Source organism: Sinocyclocheilus grahami, unplaced genomic scaffold, assembly GCF_001515645.1.
Source record: "Sinocyclocheilus grahami isolate Dianchi unplaced genomic scaffold, SAMN03320097.WGS_v1.1 scaffold348.1, whole genome shotgun sequence".
In the NCBI taxonomy this organism is placed as follows: domain Eukaryota; kingdom Metazoa; phylum Chordata; class Actinopteri; order Cypriniformes; family Cyprinidae; genus Sinocyclocheilus; species Sinocyclocheilus grahami.
Window position 1 is genome coordinate 49,980 of NW_015505527.1, and position 7,970 is coordinate 57,949.

At 35.6% G+C, this 7,970-nt stretch overlaps 1 protein-coding gene across 1 annotated transcript in view; it reads right to left on the reverse strand.

Moving 5' to 3' along the window:
* The window catches only part of LOC107548455 (unconventional myosin-Ic), a 27,097-nt gene extending 25,042 nt beyond the window's left edge, over positions 1-2,055 (reverse strand). Inside the window, exon 1 of the mRNA XM_016229130.1 lies at positions 1,787-2,055. The gene's annotated coding sequence lies outside the window, so the exon portion shown is untranslated. The remainder of the gene's footprint in view (positions 1-1,786) is intronic.
* Between the last annotated feature and the right edge of the window lie 5,915 nt (positions 2,056-7,970).

A 7,970-nucleotide genomic window follows, 5' to 3' on the forward strand; every position in this document is an offset into this window, starting at 1 on the left:
TCAAACACACCTGAACAAGCTAATCAATGTCTTCAGGATTACTAAGGCTATAGGCAGGTGAGTTTTGTTTTCAGGGTTGGAGCTGAACTCTGCAGGACTGCGGCTCTCTAGGACCGAACTTGCCTACCCCTGGTCTAGTACACTGGACGCAACAAAGTGGCCATTAAAAATCATTTGAAATTTGTGTCAATGTGTCATAAATAGAACCCAGCAACAGTTTTCTGTCTGGGAATTGTCGTGTCGCACCACATCCAGTGTAGACCATAGATATGTATATATATATATATCTATGGTTTAGACAGCATCACTGATTATAATGAGTTCTATAGTATTTTGTCGCGCCGCACCGCTCGCGTCCGGTGTAGACACATTGTAACATTGATTTTGCTTTGTCTCACAGAACTAATCATTGCCTGGGTTGCCTACGTATATGTGGGGCGGACCTATCAAAATAGGGGCGAGACCCTTTTGGGGTAGGGGCGTGTTTGTTTTGGTGATTTCAAATGTCAACATTGGCTACCAGAAATCGCTTACCCCCCTTTATGTTTACGCGGCGCGATGCAACGTGTAAAAAGACAGTATAAATTATTATAATCCGTAATTATGTCCCCACTGGATGCAACAAATGCCTCGTTTATAATGGGTTTTCATGTTTTTGTCTCGTCGCTCCGGCCGGACAGAGCATCACAATATGGTAAGGGGCATAACATTTCCGTCACACGCTTGAGGTATTCAGCCAATCACAACGCACTGGATAGCTGGCCAATCACAGCACACCTTGCTTTTCAGACCAATGAGCTTTGTAAAAATTGACGCGTTTCAGAAAGGTGGGGCATAGAGGAGAAACAATAATGTACAGTATGTGGAAAATAATGTGTTTTTTGAACCTTAAACCGTATAAACATTTCATTACACAAAATAAATAATGTTCTTTTTAGCAACATCATATTACCCCTTTAAACAATACTATTCACATTCTCACTAGTATAATTCAATTTGTCAACTAAAATGTTTTAACAGTGGATATACACAAGAGATTTCTGTCACTTTTTTTTTCAGAGTTCCACCACACTGCCACTCTCACCATATTTCCACTGATATATTGTGTTTTGTAACATTCTGTGGCTAAATTACATTTGATACATTTTTGGCTGACTCCAAAATACATTATCTTCACTAATACTATACTTTGAAAAAATAATATATACTGTAGGTAAAATAGTTTGCTGTAATGGAAATTATGCCACAACTTACATCATATAATCATAATGTTTTAAATTATATAAATAATTTCTACATGATAAAAATGGAAATGGTTTATGGATTACTTTACTATAAATCTATACATGAAAGCAATTTTCGGATATAAAAACAAATTTGCAAGGCAGTTTTAATATTCTTGAAGAAGAGGCATTTGATATGATTTGACAGTGATATGATTTTTCTTCTTTAATGAGGACATAAAATCGTTAAAAAAAAAACAGTTTGGCGTTGCCTTAAATTAACGATGTTCAAGAGATTCTTAAGGTTTGGTGAAACATAACTTAACCTAATCAAATAAAGGTGTAATTACTGTTCACTCCTAATTAATCTTGCCACAAGACGCTTAGAAATAAGAGAAAGCTAACAGGCCGCGTGGAGAACGAGACACGGTTGAGTGAGTCGTTTAACTGACAGCCGCCAAACAAACTACATTGGTTTTGTTAAATTCAGGGAGCAGGCTAAACTAAGGAGTCTACATGAGCTGGAAAGATTACTACACATATTTAGGAGCCATTTGGCTTACCTGTAAGTTTTCCGCTGTGGTTTCAAAAGCACAACAGCCTCAAGTCCACCTAAAGGAGGACGCGCGCTACGGACAGCTTCGCTTCAGTGAGGCTTCAGAGCATCACATGTCATTCCTGTAGACAGGTGTAGAGAGCACATCACTGACTCAATAGAAGAAAGAGGAATAACAGACACACAGAAACGAATGAATCTGTTAAGAATCAGCTTAAATAGGCTATTCTATGAGCACGACTAGCATGACCCGTGGGTGGGAGCAGTTGTGGAATTCCTGTCCCGCAGATGAGCGGTTAAAACAATGGGAAAGAGCCGAGGGTCGCACACACCCCTCGAAATAATTGTTTTCTCAGATGCTTTCCCATTTTCGGTCCAGCCCCTGTGGCGCGCCAGAACATCCCAAGGACTCAAATGTTCCGTTAAAATGTAGAAGTGTACGATCCAGCCTACTGCATTGATTACTATAGCATATACATATCAAGATAATAATAAGACGCAAAACTATCAAAATAGTCATTTGGGGTTTAAGTGTTGAGAAACCGTCTGGCGCCCCCTGCGGTCTGTGAATGAATTATGCAGAACAGCATTTCAATGATATTCACCTATGTTTCATGACGCCTCCCCAAGACAGCCATAGCACCCTGCACTGCAGTGACATGGCCTGAACGTTTGCTGACTGTTTATTTGAGAACACAGACAAACAAAGGCCTGTGGCTTGCTGCTTGGCTTGTAGTTTCTGTATGCATGGATCAGAACAGGATACATTGTTCAAACTTTTCCTCAACTGATCAGAATTTATTCAAACAGCAAATTTTGAGAAACATACTAACATTAACACATTAAATGTTAATTAAAAAAATAATAATTTTGATCAAACATACAGCAGTGCCTGTCTGTATCATGGCATCCATCTACTGCTCCTAAACACTTTTTCTTACCCCTGCAATGGGCATTATACAAGTAACAACCTATTCAAAACTAAAGGAAACACTGTACAATTTTTACCTTAGGGTTTGCACGACCAGCCTCACAACTGTAAAGCCTCTTTTACGAGACAAAACACATACATCCTAAGCATACGTTTATTTACAACATTTCTCACCTCTTTCCCTTTTGCTCCTCTTCCTTATAACGTTCATGGGGTCTTTTACTTCCATCTTCACTCAGCAGCAGAACTGTCCTTTACTCTGACTACAATAAGGCATCTGTTAACAACTGATTGTCTTCATTGGAAATACATAAATATTCTTTTTTTTTTAAATACATAGGGGAGAGTAAGGTAAGATGAACAGTAACTTGTGCAACAGTGTGCAGATTTGAAGTGACCCGATAGCATTCTGTGATTAATGGAGCAGATTTGTTCCTTGCATGCCAGAGTAAGGTAAAATAATGTAAAGATAACAAAATAAAATATCTAGATAAATATATCAACAATTACATGGTTTGGCTAAAGATTAAACTAACTACTTAAACATGCACTTTTTCCAAAATGAGAGAGATTCATCAGAGATGGTGGTTCAGCTTCCAGCAGGGGCGATTCTAGGATCTTCATTTTAGGGGGGCTCAGCCCCCAATTAGGGTATATATGTGTGTGTGTATATATATATATATATATATATATATATATATTCAAATGAAAATGGCAACATCGTTTTATAAAGTATATGCGTTCATGTGTGCTTCATTTTCACTGGAGGAAACCTGTGGTGTGATTAGGGGTGAATGCAGCGAAAACTTAGATGGGAACAGTAGATGGCTACAGTAGATGGGGAACCGATTGCTACCCCGTGATATTTTGTAAACTGTATTTATGATAAATAACTGCGTTTTCATATGAAATGTATAGGGGACTGAGGCGATCATGAATTCGTGTACAGTTTATGGAATTAATCAAAACAAAATTTTAGGGGGCCTGAGTAGTCATTTTAGGGAGGCTCTAGCCCCCCTATAAATGGCCTAGCGACGCCCATGGCTTTCAGCATTATTATTCTCTCATATACTGTATACGATATTTTTTCATATAGCCTACTTAACAACTAAAGAATAAGGAAGAAAAAAAGTAGTTGGTGACTTGGTCAGAGAAATTTACAACCATATATGCAAAGTACCATTACACAGGCTTGATTGAGAATTTTAGGGCAAATGGACCTTATTTCTTGGGAAAAACAAAGGGTGCCCTTACCAAGTGAAATCAAACTCTTTTTAAAATTTGTTTTAATGAAATGACGCATGATTTTTTTTTTATGTTCCACAGACGTAAAAAAAAAAAAATCTAACCATTACACAGCCAGGAACCTGCAAGGAGGAAGTAACACTTCATTGTAATTTGTTATTGGAATGGTGAACAGATACACGTGGATACTTGTTCTAAACATGAAGGAAATTGGATTGAATTTTCCTCATGTTTCTTGATGGTTAACGAATATATTTTATACAAATAAAAAAAAGTTTACAACAGATAGCTTAATGATGTGAACTCTTCTTTAGAATTTCAGTGTAGCAGTATATATTTGGTATATTAGTTTTATCCCTCATTTCTCCCAACCTAGGGCACCTTAATTAAACATGGCAAATCTTACCTCACTCTCCTCTAATTAATAAATGAGCAGTTCATGTGTGTGTTTTCTGCTACAACAGCACTGCAGAAGTGTGAGAAAGAGAGATGATTACTGATTAACTACAAAGATGTGGTCTGTAATGAGTCTATAAAGGCAAACAATATATTCATATATGTAGTCTAATGGTCACAATCAAGAGTGTCACATTAAATGGCAACAGAGGAAATTAAAAGTTGTGTAAAAGGAAAACTCTGAATTGAAAATTTGTTTTACATAAAACAAGCTGATAAACTCTGTTTGCTAAGTATACAACGAGCAGGTTTAACGCACTACTTTCCTCACCTGTATCATCAGTTTACGTCACAATTCTGTCCAAATGAGAACAGCTTTATATCAGAAGTCTTAAACTACATAAATGAAACAAAACACATCTTCACATGGCCTACTGACTGATAAAATGTCTTTAAATTAAACCATTCCAGATTGCAGAACCTGGGAAGTAAAGAATTATCCTTATGTTATGCTGTTTCTATTTAAATCTGGTTGTGGATTGTACAGCTACCTCACAAATGTTGAATGTAAACCTCACAGTGTACATGTATTAACCCATCACTGAGAAGAAACCCAGGTTATTTGTACATCAAGTATCATCTATAAACCAAGGGAAAGAAAAAACAGTGTGGCTCACAATTGTTGTAATACACCGTATTCTTGTTTATAAATGAGGGTGAATGGTCGCCAACCCATCAGCGTTCAATGCTCATTTGAGGTAAACATGAAGAGAGGTGTCTGCACATTGTCACCCGGGGCTGTGAGTATGAACAGTTAGCAGCCTCTTATTCAGTGTTTACCTGTATTATGACAGTCAGCTATTTCCGCCGCTGAAGCTCAGGTCCTCCAGCCAGAAGAGGACATATTGTCACCTCTAGCCAGATGGAGTGGATGAGCCAGTGGGCTACGATGTTATGCTGAGCTACAACAACTCTTTTCTGTTACTAGAATTTTCTTCAGGTCAAACACAACTGTGGAAGTAGCTGTTGTTTGAGTACTGGTCATCATCAAAGTATTCCCAATGGCATCAGGGGTTATCATGCATCATCCCACAGTGGACACCTGGAGAAAACGGATAAATATACATCTTATGACCTCAAATGTACAATTTAAGGGTAACTGCAGTTTTAAGGACGGTTTCCAAAAAGGTAAGTGACCGTTTATTAATACACTTGGTATATTAATCATGTTGTCAACTACTTCTATTGCTATTTCATGGCCACTGCTATTAAAATTGAATTATAATAAGACTTTCTGGAGATTTTCAGGTCAAACACAGGGACTCGGGTCATAGTCTGTAACTCAGCATTTTCTAATAAAAGTGTGCTGTATTTGCATCTATGGGAAAGCCATGTACCCAGCAAGTTAATCTATAATATGACTATAAAAATATGATTAGAGAATCCAAAAAGAAATTGAAGAATTGTATTTCTGTGTTAAGGGCACACCTTCACCATTTAGAAACTTCACATTTAACCTGTATATTTATATGGCTACACAAATTGACCACCATGAAACCGCCTTAATCTGCGGAGTCCTAATAAAAAAATTAATTTGAGCTCTTTCGACTTAAGAGAAAGCAAACAATCTCTGCATAGTATCAATGAACATGACAAACAACTATTTTTCAAATGTTTTAGAAAACATTTTCTTCCAAACAACATAAAAAAACATGTAAAGGCTTTCGTTTACATCATTTTCTTTGTCTCTGATATAACTAATGTGTTGACTCTTACAAAACACCAGACACACGTTTATGAGTTGACACACACTGTCGTTCAAAAGCTTGAGAAGTAAGATTTATGTTTTTTAAAGACATTTCTTATGCTCATCAAAGACGCACTTATTTGATCAAAAATACAGAAAAAATACGTTAAGATATAATGTATTCCTAGGATGCAAAGCTGAATTTTCATCAGTGTTTACTCCAGTCTTCACAGAAATCAAATATGCTGATTTATTATCAGTGTTGGAAACAGTTGTGCTGCTTAATATTTATTTATTATTTTTATGTATTTATTTCTGGAACCTGATACTTTTTTCAGGATTCTTTGATGAATAATAAAAAAAACAATAACAGCATTTATTTACAGTTGAACGCTTTTGTAACAATATACACTACTGTTAAAACGTTTTTGGTCAGTAAATTGTTTTTCGTCCATTTTCTTTTTTTTAATGATTTTTTTCCCATCAAGGATGTGTTAAATTGATAAAGTGATAGTTAAGACTTCATTTTAAAAACATGTGTCTGGTGTTTTGTAAGAGTCAAAACATGCCAACACATATTAGTTATATCAAAGTGGTTTGGGGGCAAACAAGGAAAGTCTCAAAGGTTTTTGAACAGTAAGATTTGTAATGTTTTTTAAAAGTCTCTTCTGCTCACCAAGCCTGCATTTATTTGATCCAAAGTATACAGCAAAAAGTCAAATTTTGAAGTATGTTTGCTATTTAAAATAACTGTTTTCTATTTGAATATATTTTAAAATGTAATTTATTCTTGTGATTTTAAAGCTGAATTTTCACATCACGTGATCCTTCAGAAATAATTATAATATTCTGATTTGCTGCTCAAAAACATTTATTACTATTATTATTATTATGCTGAAAACAGCCGAGTAGATTTTTTTTTCAGGTTTATTTGATAAATAGAAAGTTCAGAAGAACAGCGTTTATCTGAAACAGAAATCTTTTGTAATATTACAAATTTCTTTATCATCACTTTTGATCAATTTAAAACATCCTAGCAAAATAAAAGTATTAATTTCTATAAATTGTTTCCCCCCCCCCCAAAAAAAAACTGACTCAAAGCTTTTGAATGGTATAGTGTATAATGTTAGAAAAGCTTTTTATTTCAGATAAATGCTGATCTTTGGATCTTTCTATTCATCAAAGAATCCTGAAAAAAAAAACATGTGAGTGCAGACTGGAGTAATGATGCTGAAAATGTAGCTTCAATCACAGGAATAAATTACATTTAAAAATATATTCAAACAGAAAGCTGTTATTTTAATTAGTTAAAATATTTAACAATATTACTGCTTTTGCTGTATTTTGGATCAAATAAATGCAGGCTTGGTGAGCAGAAGAGACTTCTGTTCAAGTGACTAGTGTACTGTTCAGAAACTTGGTAGTGTATATCTATATAAGTGTGAAAGAGAGGAAAAGTGTCTAAACTCATTAAAGCAGACTAAAACAATTACAATGGCCCTAATAATTCCTAACACTACGTGTTGATCAAAGGAAGGGAATGCAAATATAAAGATCAAGGTTTTAATAAGTGAATGAGGCTCATTTGTAAACACTAAAACTAGTTATTAATTACATATAAGAAGAGGTCTGAGTAACCAATTAAAATTATAGTGCTTCAAACAGTCATCACCTCAAAAGGCCTGAGGACAAAAATGCTTTAAAAAAATGCTTTAAAAAAACAACTTACCTTTCCGTCTTTCTTATCAGAACACGGAGCCACAGAGCACCCCTGGTGTTCATAATCAGTAATGCAAGAGACACTTTCTGGTTTCCCCCCTGAAGAACACATTTGGCCCTTCAAGGATCTGATGTTGTGTCTCCCCTGGGAAC